We start from the raw sequence: 14889 nt of genomic DNA on the forward strand, positions 1-14889 counted from the left end.
CCCAAAAGTTTCATTGGAGGCTGGGCTCTTCCCTCGAATGATCGATCCATACTTTAATTAATTTGCAGGTGGGACTACTGTTAATAGTTTCTAAACTCAGCGCTAGGCTTTGTGTTTACTTAAAAAAAAAATGACCTACTACATATACCGCATAATTTATCCCTTTATTATTTGATACGCATATATGTATAGTCATTTGAAGTAAGTTAGCTTGTTTATAATCCCTCATTTGAGTTAATTATAAGATTATTTAAGTCTCCTAATTGTTATCTTCTCATCGGCGCCTCTGGTATTTCTGGTATATATTTTCTGGTATTGTGCTGTTTACTGTGAGTACAAGTATCCAAAGACTCCCTTTTGTCATTTCGTCAGCCAGCGTTTCTCCTCACTCTTGCACAAAAACACTCTTTACGATTTGTTCTTTTAACAGTTGGGGCCAACTTCATGCTGCTGTTCTAGCTTCTACCAGGAATAATTAACCTTGGAGCAGGCGTTAGTTGGGTTGCCTATCTCACGGACTTTGTACATCAAGAATTTTTGTGGCCCACTGTACACGTTACAAGGAAATACGAACAAATTCAACTAATGTAATTGCGTTTTATTATTTTTTTTATTTTAAGATATAACATTTTGAAATTACCAATCTTCGGTGTACGGAAACTTATTTGACCCACTGTGTATTGAAATGTTTTGTAGGTAGAGTCAAATAATGGACCAAGATTTAGCCCTTCACCTATTTTATTATAAAATGATACTTTTTGTGTCTACAAAAATTCTTCTAACAGAGTCTCTATTATGACCAATGTTGAAGGTTATATCGTCTTGTGCTGGGAACCCTTTCGCTTCATAGCAGCCACCAGGGTTATTCAAGGATACGGTTCTAGGAGACCTCAGCTCATAGCAGCTTTCTTGAGGTGCGGTATTACTAAAGGAAAACCCCTTTACTTCATAGCAGTCTCCAGGGTTTAGTTGTGGTTAGGAAAACCCCTTCACTTCATAGCAGTCTCCAGGGTACTAGGATAGGTTTACGATCAGCGGTCAACTGATGCTTGGTTCCTTCTTGGTCCCTCTTTTATGTGTCCTCTTCGGGTGGCTCGTCTTCTTTCGGTTTCCTTCGTGTGGTCTGTCTCTTTTCGGTGTCCTTCGTGTCTTCCTCTTTAGTGTATCGCCTGCTTGTTTGTAAATATCGTCGTTATGAGTATGTTCTTGTGTTGTGATGTTGAGATCCTTACAATATATAACCGCAGGGTGGTCCAAAATTAGGTATATACCCCTGCATTTATCAAGTATAACATTCTAGCATATAGGTTTATCTGCTTCGGCTGTGCCGAGCTCCAGATATAAGTAAAATACGTTAGGAACAAATAATAAAGAAACTGTCTACCTGATGGATAACGATAAGAAATTATACACGCAATGAGCTGAACACTACGGGACTGTATTACCTACTTTTGAGCCACCCTATATATATATATATATATATATATATATATATATATATATATATATATACGTGTGTGTGTGCGTGCGTTTGGTAGATCTATTTTATTTAAAGCTGTTTGAAAATTCTTTTTTTTTTTTTTTGTACATTTTAAAGAAAGTAAGCTTATGCAATAAATGTGTAATAAAGAAATATTTAAAATTAGAGACAATGTGTGACAGATGATAGATTATTACAATTTAGCAGTCTTATCGAAGTCTAATGTGATTCCACCTAGGTTTTAGACATATATCGATATTAAAAGAATTGTTTTGATAGATGCCTCTATGTTTTCAAGGAATTTTGAAGCTGGTATGAATAAATGCCCCTCATATATAGGATTCTAAAGATAGTACTTGTGTTTCACCCTTGAAAATGGCCTCTCAGATATGCATGTGGGGATCATTGCTAATGTGCTAATGTGTGCATGTAAATTGAAGGAAACAAATTTCTATCGTTGTAAGGCTTGTAATTCTTGTAGGGTACGTACCACGAGAAGAAGACATTATAAATTCTGTCCTTCGTGTATTCTTGATTGAGTAGTGTGGTCATAGTAACTTCTAGGTGCACTACTTCCATACCAGCATTGTCTACTATTATAGAAATACATTTAGAATTTCAATATTGGAATCCCGTACAGCGAAACAATAATAGATAGCGGGAAATGATTTTTACTCTGTCAGAATCTGATGCCGAAAGAGACTGAAGTAGGTGCAACGGTATCGTTCACAAAGAGATGAAAATCGGTCTTCTTAAGTAGTCACTAGAGTTTCAATTGCTATGTTTAATTTGTGGAGTTTGATGGGTTTTCCTGAACTTTATACAGAAAGATCTCTTCTAAATAAAGTACTTATCTTGCAGAAGCTCGTCATTCGCTAAAATGTGAATAAATTCATGACTGTAAGGATGTTTGTTATCTGAATAAATCAATAAGGGAGAGGAACAGGCCTCGATCGTATTAAGAATATGGATCTCTAGCTGAGGTATGGAGTTACGGTTCAGAAATTTTATGATCATACTAAAATGAAGCAAAAAAGTTTGATTACTCCTATGGTTCTCACCTTTGCACCAAGTAGAAAATCTAGATATCATTGCTAACTGATATAAGGAGAAAACACAATAGAATAATTATAGTTATATGAATCGTTCAATTTGCATATTTCAATCTGTATTCCAGGTTTATTTCATGTCACGTAAATTCCACCAGAAATTATCTTTAGTGAAAAGTAAACAAGTATTGGAATGTGAATTTTTTATACAAATAAATATGCAGAAATATATTTTTCCTGTTAATATGTTGGCTGTTCGAAGTTTTGCTGTTTTAAAAAAAGAAAAATTAAAATTCCAGTCCTCTCCATTGGTCAAGGCAGGTAAGGTGCAGTCGAGTGATCGTGAGGCGAAATCCAAAAGAGTTTAGAGATCATCTAAACAACATCAACATTTTTTAACTGTTCTCGATGTTTCTGTATTTGCGTCTGTGTGTTGTTTGATTAAATAAAAATAATATTTAAGATTAAGTGTAAGTCCCTGGAGACAAAATGTCCTGTTCGAGACGAATCATTAAAAACTGACTAATATGTGTTTCTTTTTACAAGATGTCCCGGGTCTGATTTCTGGTGGAAGAGCACTAAAATTTGAATTGCAGTTGTTTGAATTAGTGTTGTTAAAATTCGAATATTCGAACAAATAATATAGAAAACGAGTATTCGGATATTCGAAGAACAGAAGAAAATCGAATAACGAATATTCAAATAATGTTAACAGCACTAGTTCGAACTCCACCTTAAGTTGGGAACCCTGTCTTATAGTTTAAGTGCTGAAAAAGACGCTAAACTCTTATACAACAAATAATATTCTAGTATAATCTACTCTCCTTCACTTAAAATTTCCGCCTCAAAAATGACATTTACGGATATAAATCCAAAATATTTTCAGAAGATATAATTCTAAAATTGATTAAGTGTTTATCATTATTTTGTTAGCTTAAATCTTTAATACATTCTGATATTTAACAAAATCAGAAGAAAATTATAGATCCTCCTTGCAATAACGCAACATGAAATATAAATATAACGATTAAATATATTAATCGGAGTGGTATTAGCAGTAATGAATACAGAGCCAGCATAAAGAGCAACATAGCGCGTGGAACAACACAGCAAACACGTGGGTAGCACGGCCGCTTCTCTTTTCTCCATTCCCAAGTAACTTATCATTTATTTCTGGTATAAATAGATTTATTTCTGGGGAAAATATTAACAAAATAGTCTTATTTACTTTCAAAATTTTTTATAAGTATCAATGTTGAAGGTCTAAACCCTTGTCACTTTTTTGCTGCACTGTTGGTCTCAACACATGCATCTGGAATTCTGGAGTTTGTTTGTTGAAGTCCAGCGTCCCTTTCAAGGACCGAGATTACAGCAGGCGCGAACTTAGAACTTAAAGTGGCGTTCGATCAGCATGCGCTTCCGAACTATACGAGTTTTTAACAAGAATTGAACCCGGATTTCCCACGCCGAAGGCGAGTGCACTAACGATATAGCCACACGAGAACTCTAATATAAGCTTTACCGGAAAGTTTTCTGCGTTCTACCACTCATACGAAAGCACCGTTGTTTTCAAGTTATCAATTATTTTATTGCTTCAAATAATTTCCCTCTTCACTCAGAATTCCTTTCCACCTCGATGGCAGATTTTCAATCTCCCTTCTGTAGAGTATCTCATCTTTACAGTCCAGAAACTGTATCACAGCTTTGTTAACATCATTTTCATTAATGACTTTGTAATGTACCATTACAGTTGAAATTAATGGCAACTTTTTTTTACTCACCCTATACCTAGTAATTTTTTTTTAAAATTCGATTTCGGTTTAATTACACGATGTATTTATTCTCTTTGCTTCAAATTAATGTAATGAATCGAAAGGTCTTACTAGGAATCATATCTTCACGGAATAACATATTTATTTATATATTGATTAATTGTAAATTCCATTTTCGCATATACAAGTTGAATAGTTACAAGATTTACCACTCTGACGTCATACCGAAACATACTTCCGCCATTGGATATAATTTTTCTTAATTTCAGACCAATGTAGAATTAGGCCAGGTAACTAAACCTTCCCTCACCCCCTCTCACTAGTCTATAGTCACTTTCAGATCCGGTTATATTTGGATTTCACCAATTTCTATTTGCTTTGTAATTTCCGCTGCTCAAAGATTTCGCCCTGATTGGTGGAATCCTCCTATCTCTGTCGTTTTCGGCGCAATGTTATCATTCTTACCGAGGAAGCTTTTGGAAGCACAACTTGTCAAATTGTTTACCACATTTCGACTGGACAGGACTGAGATTTTAATGGAATTAAGGTAAAGTCCGATCTAATTTCATAGTTAAGCACTGAAGACGGCGTAGGAGCCCAAAATTCTGCAGTTTCTTTATTAAAGAAACAATTAATAAGTTAGTGAAATATCAGATTCCGATTGACAGGACGCCATGTTGCTGCCAAGCTAGTACAACAGAATGGGAGCGTGATTTTACTTTCCAAATACACACAAACCAACGAGTTCAATTAAGGGTTAGGGAAAATACGACCTGTTTTGTGTGTTTCGTTCGTGTATTTGGTAAATGTGATTTTTTTATTAATCAATAACTCTATGTACATAGTAGGTTTCATAGCTGTAATACTAATCATCAAAATGACAGCTTAATCTAACTAAAAGGGCTCCTATTCACTTTCCGAATGGAATCAGTTCTAGCGGGGAGATGGGTTAGTTATTGTATGTTTTAATGCCTTTTCCCCTCCCAGGGGAAAGGTCCATCAATAAACTTTGTTAAGGTGCCACCATGGCTTCAAACTCTAGTAAACATGTTTTAAACAATTGGCCAGGTCAATTGGACCTAGGGTTACCCTTCTCATTTTGTCCCCCTAAAGTTCAATAGAGCCAACTTTATATACCGACAAGGGAGTAGTGTGTTTTAAGTCTAAGATATCAGGTACTTGCCTCTAATATGCATATAATAAATGGTGCTTGTTTAGTTAATAGTCTTATGTGTAGTACTTATAGTGTTGTATGTAGTTAGTAGTTCTGTGTGAGTGCGTGATGTTACTGTGAGGACAGTGTATTTAACATGCGTTAATTTAATACCATTTGTTTGACTCGAAGTACACCAAACTAGAGTCAATATTATAGTTCCGATTAATAAGTGTAAGGGTGTATTTTAGTGCACGGTAAATTATTTCTCTACTACAGCGCCATCGTGTCCGTTTCCGGTAATCAGTTGTTTGTTGACATTACGTCTTTGCATGAGTTAGCAATCTGGGTTGTTTGATTTTGGCCCCTTATTCTCAAATTACATCCCGTGGATATGGTTTTCGGTTCATACGAGTATACGTTTCGATGAAATGACATGAGATCTTGTAGTATTGAAAATTACAGTTCGTTACCACAATTAGAAACCTAAATATCCGCCGAAATCAAGAATGCATATTTTCTCAACAGAAGTAAGCCTACATGATGTTACTGTTTGTTTCGAAATTATAATATTGAAATCTAATTTCCCGTTGCTATAGAAAGATTTCATTGTTACTTGGATATTATCGTTAAATCAGAAAAAAATATAATCTTTGATAATTCAACATTCAATGAATGTATTTATAAATATTTTTTATTGCAAGTAAATATAATTGAGTGATTCGGAACAAAGAGTCCGTGGTTGGATGAATGTTATCGTGTAGTAGTTTAAGCGTGACGAATTGTGATAATTATAGATTTATTAGTGCATAATGTAATTAGTGTGTGGCCTGCGTATAATATTACTTCGTGTGGAAATGAGTAAATGTAATTATATAGTAACAATACGATTATGATATAAAATGCATGAGATGATAGGACACCTGTACTTAAATGGATAGGCCCATGTTTTATTATATATTGAGAATATGAATATGTTTACTGAAAATCTCTCGCGTTTTGACTTCTACACCGATACATTCATACAACTGAGTTTGCTATTGGATGGTAATCTGTAGTTGAGAATTATATGTTACTTCACATTTAAGTATCTCATATTAACAGCCCCGGTTCTTAAGAATTTCGTCAGATAGGGTAGCATCATGTAGGAGTTACCTTTGAAGGTTTAGGGAAATGATAATTAATAAAAATAGCTACCATCGCCTGGGATCATCGGGAAGTACAGGTTTGGTCATTTGTACCTTTAACATTCATTGACTCTCCGAGATCTTTTTTCTACGTTGCTTACATTATTTACTGTACAGTGTTCATATAGCTAATGGTTCGGATGGGGGCTAGTCAAATTAAATTAACTGCTATTGAAAAAAATTGGGGCATTGCGTACCCGGTTGTCGACCCCTGACCATCTTAAGTATTTTCGGTTCTTTTCTTAGTTTAATTAGATGATGGAAATTAACGACTCCAGACCTTGGCACGTCTGCGCAGGATAGCCATCGGTGATGTTTTGTCACTGAATTCACCGATCCAAAATTTAGTTTATTTTATTTTTTTATTTTGGCAAATTACTAGTTAGGGATATCTTAGCTATTATTTACTCTAGTTTCATTACTATTCTGTACTTTCTTGGTTTACTGAGAGGTCGGATATATTTTTTTTCTGAAATTCCAAATTGAGAATCTACACTAACCTTCCGGTATGGCCGGGGTCTCCTAGAAATAAACCGGATACAGCGAGGAGGGGAATTTCCTTAAAGCTTTCGCCTTTCTGAAAATTCCCTTGTGGGCAAGGGCTCGTTGTGGGCTTGGAGATAATTTTCGAGACTACGTATTTAAGTAAGTCACCCTCTTTCGGCATATGTGAATATTTTTGGCTGTGAATTGTTATATATTTAAATTCGATCACTCGTCTGTGTAGTGAGTAGTACCTCAATTTTCCACCTTTCGTTGGCGCCAATTTCTCTATCTTGTCTCTTTCTTCTTACTTCAAGATTTTTTAATTTTTTTTTACCTTCCCTCCCCGGTTCTGAAACTCATGAAAGCAAACAATGTTCATATCACTTATTTCGATCGTATGTACTAACTGAGACATCGAGGGATACAGTTCGTGGAGGTATTTCAGGTATTTCAGAACAACTTACTACCGTTTTTCACGATACTCAATCCACCATAGGGGGGACTGACGAGATTGTACACTACGATTTCAGATTCCCAGAAACTTGATTATTATTCATCGATCGTACAAACTATACCCATTGATTACTGACTTCTGGTTTATTTCTATTGATTGGTTATATGTTGTGTAAGTATTAGTAGTTTGGGCCCACTAATCTCAAATAACCTGGATTTTTTCTTTCTCTGTATATACATCTATATATATATGCTTACATAGTTTGAAAAGTTACGTGCCTGTTCTACTTGCTGTATTTCCACTTCTTGTTTCGACTTATTAAATAATATCAACCATTTCTTTATACGCGGATCTTAGTAAATTGAATCTTTGTCAATTATCGAGTTTATATATACATTTCAATGTTGCAACCTTATTAAAAGAAAAAGAATTTTTGTTAGTCAGGGTTTTTTTGTTTTGTTTTGAGCCAAGAAAATGTGAATATTTATCGAATATGAAAAGGTTATGTAGAAAATTAAGTGTCGACGAAATACTAAGATTGATATTAGAATAAAATTTATTATATTGAGTAATATGAATATATATATGAGCGAGTATGTATGTAAAGGGCTCGGTATTTACCCTGGTTGTTTTAGGTTGCCATAGATTTTTGACACCCGATATTAACTAACTAGTTGTGATTGTAGAGTATTACCGCGTAATTTGTAATAAATAACACCTTACGGATTTGTTATTAATGTTCGTAACTATTAAATTTTAATACTATGTTAAATGTTGCATGTAAATAGAACAAGTAGCAGGTCGTAAAAATAACCCTAATCCGTATCTAAAATTATTCTGTGAAACCATGACGAAATCAGTGAATCATGAAACAGTGTGCCCCAAATCCTTCCCCTACGACTGGAAACATACCTATTAGTCATTCGCCAGTTCAGTGACTCGAATATCTTGACTCCACGATCTAGACCAGAAATAAAATTTAGTGATCTTAATTTGAACTGAATTTGATTAATAATTTCGTAATGTAAATACAGGACCTAGGATAGGTCCAGAGACCTAGCTCCATTGATATCATATAGTAGAATGGAAATGTGTTCCCAATGTTTGGGACTAGATTCGATATTTTTAAATCTCAAGGAATTTTGGATTTTCATACCAAGTGCGTCAAGTGACGAAATGAAAAATATATATAATGTGAAGCAACTATTTTTGTCTGTAGTTAAGACAAACGACTAACTACTCTCATGGACGCCAACCATAGTGTATAAAGAGAGTTGATAAAGGAGTTATTATCGACGTGAGAAAATGACTCATAAAATTGTCAAAATTTCCCCTCTTGGGATAGAGACTCAATAAAAATGCTTAAAAAATGCTTTTTTTTTAAAAAAAATTATTAACCATTTTTCTTTCTTCTTTCACATTGATATGTATTCGTTCATACTGAATCTTAAATATGTTTAATGTTGGTTTTTTTCTTTTTCTTTTCTTCTTTCGTTTAGTCGACTACTTAGTAACGTAATCCAACTTTTTAATGTATCTACAAAGAGAAATGTGTTATTCGATATTGTTGAAAAGCAAAAAATTTCTGTGCATGCCTATAAACCATATTATTACTATTATTATTTTCTTTTCATGTATCGAAATTTTTCCCTGTTCTGTCAAATTACGTTTTCTTGGAATGTAATAAATGTCTATAGAAATGAAGTTAAGTTAGTTTAATTCAACTAAATGCAACCTGAAGTATACATTGTCCTGTATGAATGTGTGTGTGAGTGAAATGTAGATTAAGTAATAAGTGCACCAATTCTTTTGGCATATATGTACGACTTACTGTAATTAATGGTAGTTGACAATTAAAGTCTTGAAAAGTCAATACTAACTCAATTTAATTTGGCTCTATAAAAGAAGCAAAAGGGACAGAAATAGCCTGAACGAACGATCATCATAGGAGAACTTCGAAAGTCAAAATCTTCGACAAATATGTGTATTACTTTGATTTTTTCGTTCTTCTCTGTGGTCAATTATAACATGCCATCAACGTCATCATTTATACTTTAAGTACTGGATTCTAGTCAAGAACTTTCGGAAATATTGAATAAACTGTTAAATTAAACTTTCTCATCTATCTCAGAGCTAGATTGGGATTCGGTAGTTGGGGTTAAATGGATCTAGGTCTGGGGGGTATGGGTTAACATGTGCCTACCTTTGATCACCTTAATACCAAATATTCGCCCAATAGCTCTTGGAAATAATTCCAATTCTATAATTATTCACTTTCCTTTACCATATTTTCCAAAAATATCCAGTAATAGTTTCCCTCTTTTCTCACCTTCTTACCTCCCATCTTTCTCTTCTTTCCTTTACTTCTTCTATTTTTAATAAACCTGAAAAGGGGGTCTGACTGGGAATTCTATATATAATAAACACGGTCATGTATTTATTTTATTTTATTTTATTTTTCTTCAGAAGTCCGATATAGAAGTTTTCTCATTTTGGTTGAACCTTGTATGTTCGAAAGTAAGAAATGAATAATGTATTCCTATATAATTAGACATAAGCTGATTGCTTCATGAATATCCACCAGAGGTGAAGGGTTCCCACTCACGACTTATCCCAAGGCATCTCATATGCACGATACAGGGCTTTCCCCCTCTTTGTTTCTTTATTTATTTATTTCTCTTTCTTTCTTTCTTTTCCTTTTTTTCCCTTTTCAACTTTCCTTCTATAGAAGAAATTTTGAAAATTCAAAAAGAAGTGGTAGTCTGAGGAAGCAATATCAAGTGAATAAGACAGGTGACTTAAAACTTTCTAACATAGCTCCACTATTTTCTTCTGGGTCAGTAAAGAGGTGTAAGGTCTTGCATTATTATGGAACAGAATGACACCTTTTATGTTCGCTACAGCCTATCGTTTTTCTTTAATTTTGGTATGGAATTCGTCCAACGGAAGGCAATATTTGTCAAAATTAATAGTCTCGTTTGCTTTCAATAATTTATAAAGAATTGCTGCTCTCATATCCCTCCACACTGACTTCTTTGGAGCTAAACTTTGTGTTGGTGTAGAAGCAACAGTTAATCCTGGTCGGCAGTAAGCTCCTTTCCTAGCCACATTCTCGTAGGTGAACCATTTTTCATCCTCAGTTACTAGATAGTCTAGAATCCTTTCAATTCTATGCCTAACAAGGAGAGAAGAACTCATAGTCACACGGTCCAATCGATTCTTCTCAGGTAGTTCATATGGAATCCATTTGGAGTACTTTTCCACAAATTCCAATTGTTTGATGTGTTCAGAAACTATTTGTTGGCCAACTCAAAAGTTACGTGTAATTTCTAATGTAGCAAAGATGTACTTCCTAATAAAAATATTACGAAAAGTATCATCATCAATTACGAAAAGTCATTCAGAGTGTAGTTCATGTTCAAACGTTAGGTCTCCCGTCTTGAATTTCTAGAACCAACTTATACATATATGACCAAATACCGCTCCCTCTCCAAACACAGTACATGAATATCTAGTGGTACCCGATGCTCTCTTTTGATATTGGAGCTCATACTACAATATGCAATGATGAAAATGAACTTTATTCACAAACATATTTTGGGGCCACAGATTCCGTAAGAAATATAGGGAAAGAATCCAACACAATTTTTGATGATCGTAGAAAAAGTGAAACACCTAGTGAACACACGCTACACAACTACCCTACGAAGATGAGTTATAAGTTACCAACTTAATAAAAGTGTATAAGAAAAACACTTAACACAATACCTGATCGCTTCACATATTTTGTGGTTTATTTCTATTTAGTCGTTTGCTTACGTGTAAAATGTTTAATATCTATGATTACTAGGGCTCTGCCGTATGTATAGTGACTAACTTTATGAGATTTACATGTATTTCTAATAAAGCACGAACGTTTACGAGGAACGAACTTAGAATTTAGCAATGAAAATTTCGGAGATTTCTCTTGGTATTTTTTAAAAAATATAACGTTTATTTCTTAATTTAAAAAAAAAATAAAAATAAGTGTTTTCTTTTCCTGCTCGTTTCCAAGAAGACATATGCCATTTTGTTTCATATAAAATATAGTTATTGTTATTTATTTAATTTCTAAAGATATGCGATAAAAAATTTTGGACACGAGTGTACATTCTTCGTTTTCCTTTAATCTTATTCAATTAGCATTTTCAGGTTTCTTCTTGATGCCCTAGAAACCGTAAAGTACTACTCACCATGCTTATTTCATAAAATCAAAAGTTTTAAATAATTTCAAAAGACAAAGAAATATGTGAAAGGACCTCAATTGGTGAAACTTCAAAAGTAGACATGTATCATCAATACAAATGAAACCATCAAAATAGCATTAGTGATTAATGTGATGACCGGTGAAACTGAACGTTCAACCGTTACTAATTAAAATGCAATTAGTAAAACACATTATCGTAGATATTCTCACATTATTCGTAAGGCATTTTTGCCGCAAACTGAGATACGTTTATAGACCAGGGTGTTCACGTAATCTTCGTTATGACAGGAATTATTTGAGATCGTTCATCAACTGCAACCAGTTCCCTCTCTCCCTCTTTTTCCTTCTACCGCAACTTCCAGCGTGTCCTTCATAATGCACTTCCTTCTTAACCAATGCTCCAACCATTTCTCTTCCTCTTTTTAATTACATCTAAAATTCTATTTTTCTGCATTGCTATTTTTAATACTTCCTCATTCGTTTCCTGTTCGATCCATTTGAGTCTTTCCATTCTTCTTCACATCCAAATTTAGAAAGCCTCCAGTACTTTTATCATCATTCTTACGTAATATCAATGATCCTGTCTCGTATAGTATATTTCACACGAAATATTTTATGAGTTTCTGTTAATTCTTTATTCAAGAACACACAAACGACTTCTACCATTGCTATCCATTCTTTCGTTTGCAAAATGAAAAGAATTATTATAGAGGGCGAACAGAAACAAGGAAACGTGGCAGAACTTTTTTGAAGTGATAATATCGTTTATTCTATCTAATTTGATAATTTACTCTTAGAGTATGAATATCACATTAACAATATAATAATAAAATTACATTAATAAATGATTTTAAAGTCATTAAGAGGACTATCTTACTATTTTTAGTAGCGTCAGGATTATATTTGCAACTAAGTCAACATATGTTCAGTGTATGATATTGCATCATCAATGTAACATAAAATTTTCTTCATTTTCTTTCAGTACCTACGCCCATGAGCCCTACCAGAACCCCTGTTGTTGCCCAAGTGGTCTCACTGTCCAACTGGTTGTGGTAGCTTCTGACGACGCAGTTGATTTTGTGAATTACCAGGAACCTCTCATCTACTGTGGCGTTAAGGAGGGTCACTATACAGATAGCAAACCCATGGGTTGTTCCTTTGACAGGAAGATCAACAGGTCGATATGTAATCAACTTAGTTTACAATGTTTTCTTTAAGAACGTTCTATTTACCATCGAAGAGAGGTTACTATGTGAACAAAACTCCACAATGAGATGAAGAGGCACTGGAAAATAACGAGAGCTAAATATAAAAGTTTAAAAATGTTTTGTTAACAAATATACATTTAATGTATTACTTACTCATAATCCTTTACCTGAATTGATTTTCTTTTCGTCTAAACATATCCAAAATTTCGATCACACTTATATAATTAATTACACACTTAAATAAAGGAGCTCAAAGCTCCTCAATGCATCTAAAGAAACTACAAACAGCGTTAACTTGTTTCATAGACCTGTAATACAGATGTCTTGGAGGTGAGATAATGTGGTGAGGAACTTCCTATGTTGAGAAGGTTGATTTTTCACGACAGTCTATGCTTTTGCCCAATATTATTATATGAAAACTTCTCATACAGTTCAACTAGTTTCCCTCGCAAATAGTAATCTTGTAATTATTGTAAATACTGATAACATCGCCAATTTTCGACGGATTTATAGTATGTTCCAGAGATAAACTTTCAGTGGGTCTCGTGGGATAACTATTCGCTAGTTCACAATCATTAGAAATTATAGTTTTACCGCTCAGTTAGTTAAATATTTTCAATATTCTGCCATAATTTCAGGCTTTACTTGGGAGACGGAGAGAGAATGATTACCGACGTAAGAGTCTCAGGTTGTTTATCAGTATATTAGTATACTGTTGGTTAAGAAATGCGAACTTCTCAAGTTCAGGGGCCTCCCTTCCCAGATGACGAACCTGGTTCTAAATAAATAAAGACTATAAAATTAATGAAAATATCAAGATACTGTACACTCGTATATAATTAAGAGTGCACACTTATAACAAATAAGTCATTTTATTTTTACATACTGTATGAAGTCCACTGTCTTGTTCTTCTTGGCAGCAAACTTTTCTATATATAGTCTTTAGATTGAAAACTAATGCATTCTCTACCAATCGTTCTCTATTTGATAGCACGGTCACTGCACTTAGACGACCTGGAGTCATTGTGTTTCTTTTAAATGCTTTCATCATCTTTAGAAAGGAGTCAAACGCATCGCAATATACCACGGAGAAAGTTAGAGAATATACTCCTATAAGTGCTTATAATGACTTGTAATAGAATTGTAATAACTGAAATCGGACTGTGATAGATATTAGTTAGCGCGCAAAAAAAAAAAAAAAAAAAAAAAAAAAACGCTAGCTCAATCGAACGTTTTGTTGATTGTTTTCTGAGAGTTCTAATGCTTTTCTACGTTATCTCTCAAATGTAACGTGTCTATGATAACTGTTCTGATACGCTATACTATTAAATTCCTCTTCAGTTAACAGACGATAAAAAAATAACATTTTAATTACATAATCTATCAGTCATTTATTGCTTTTGTACGTACACAATTATACTCCATAAATAGTAATATGGAAGTTCAGAAATTGAACCAGAATTTGAAGCAGGTAGTAATTTATAATACATAATCTCTACAAAAAAAATCTTCAGCCGTCTGGTCGGCTTAAACCTTACATATTTTCATATATTTATATGCTGTTTAGTGTAAAATGCTTTTCAGACAAGACTGAAAATGAACTGCCGAACTACGTTACTACGTATCTCTTTTGTACGGATATTTCATTCTTTATATTTTGGATTTATGTATGATATTGAGGGCAGGGGAAAAAGTAAGGGGGAACGCTAGAGGACGTCGTTCCCCCTTCCAGAAAATAGCTGCTGTATCCCCCCACTTTCTAAAAAAATACAATGGAGAAAGATAGGCAGGGGGACGGTGCGACGTCAAGCGTCCCCCTACCTTTTCAGATTCTCTTTTACCCCTGATTAAGGA

This window comes from Thermobia domestica, chromosome 5 (assembly GCF_964235325.1).
Source record: "Thermobia domestica chromosome 5, izTheDome1.hap1.1, whole genome shotgun sequence".
NCBI lineage: Eukaryota > Metazoa > Arthropoda > Insecta > Zygentoma > Lepismatidae > Thermobia > Thermobia domestica.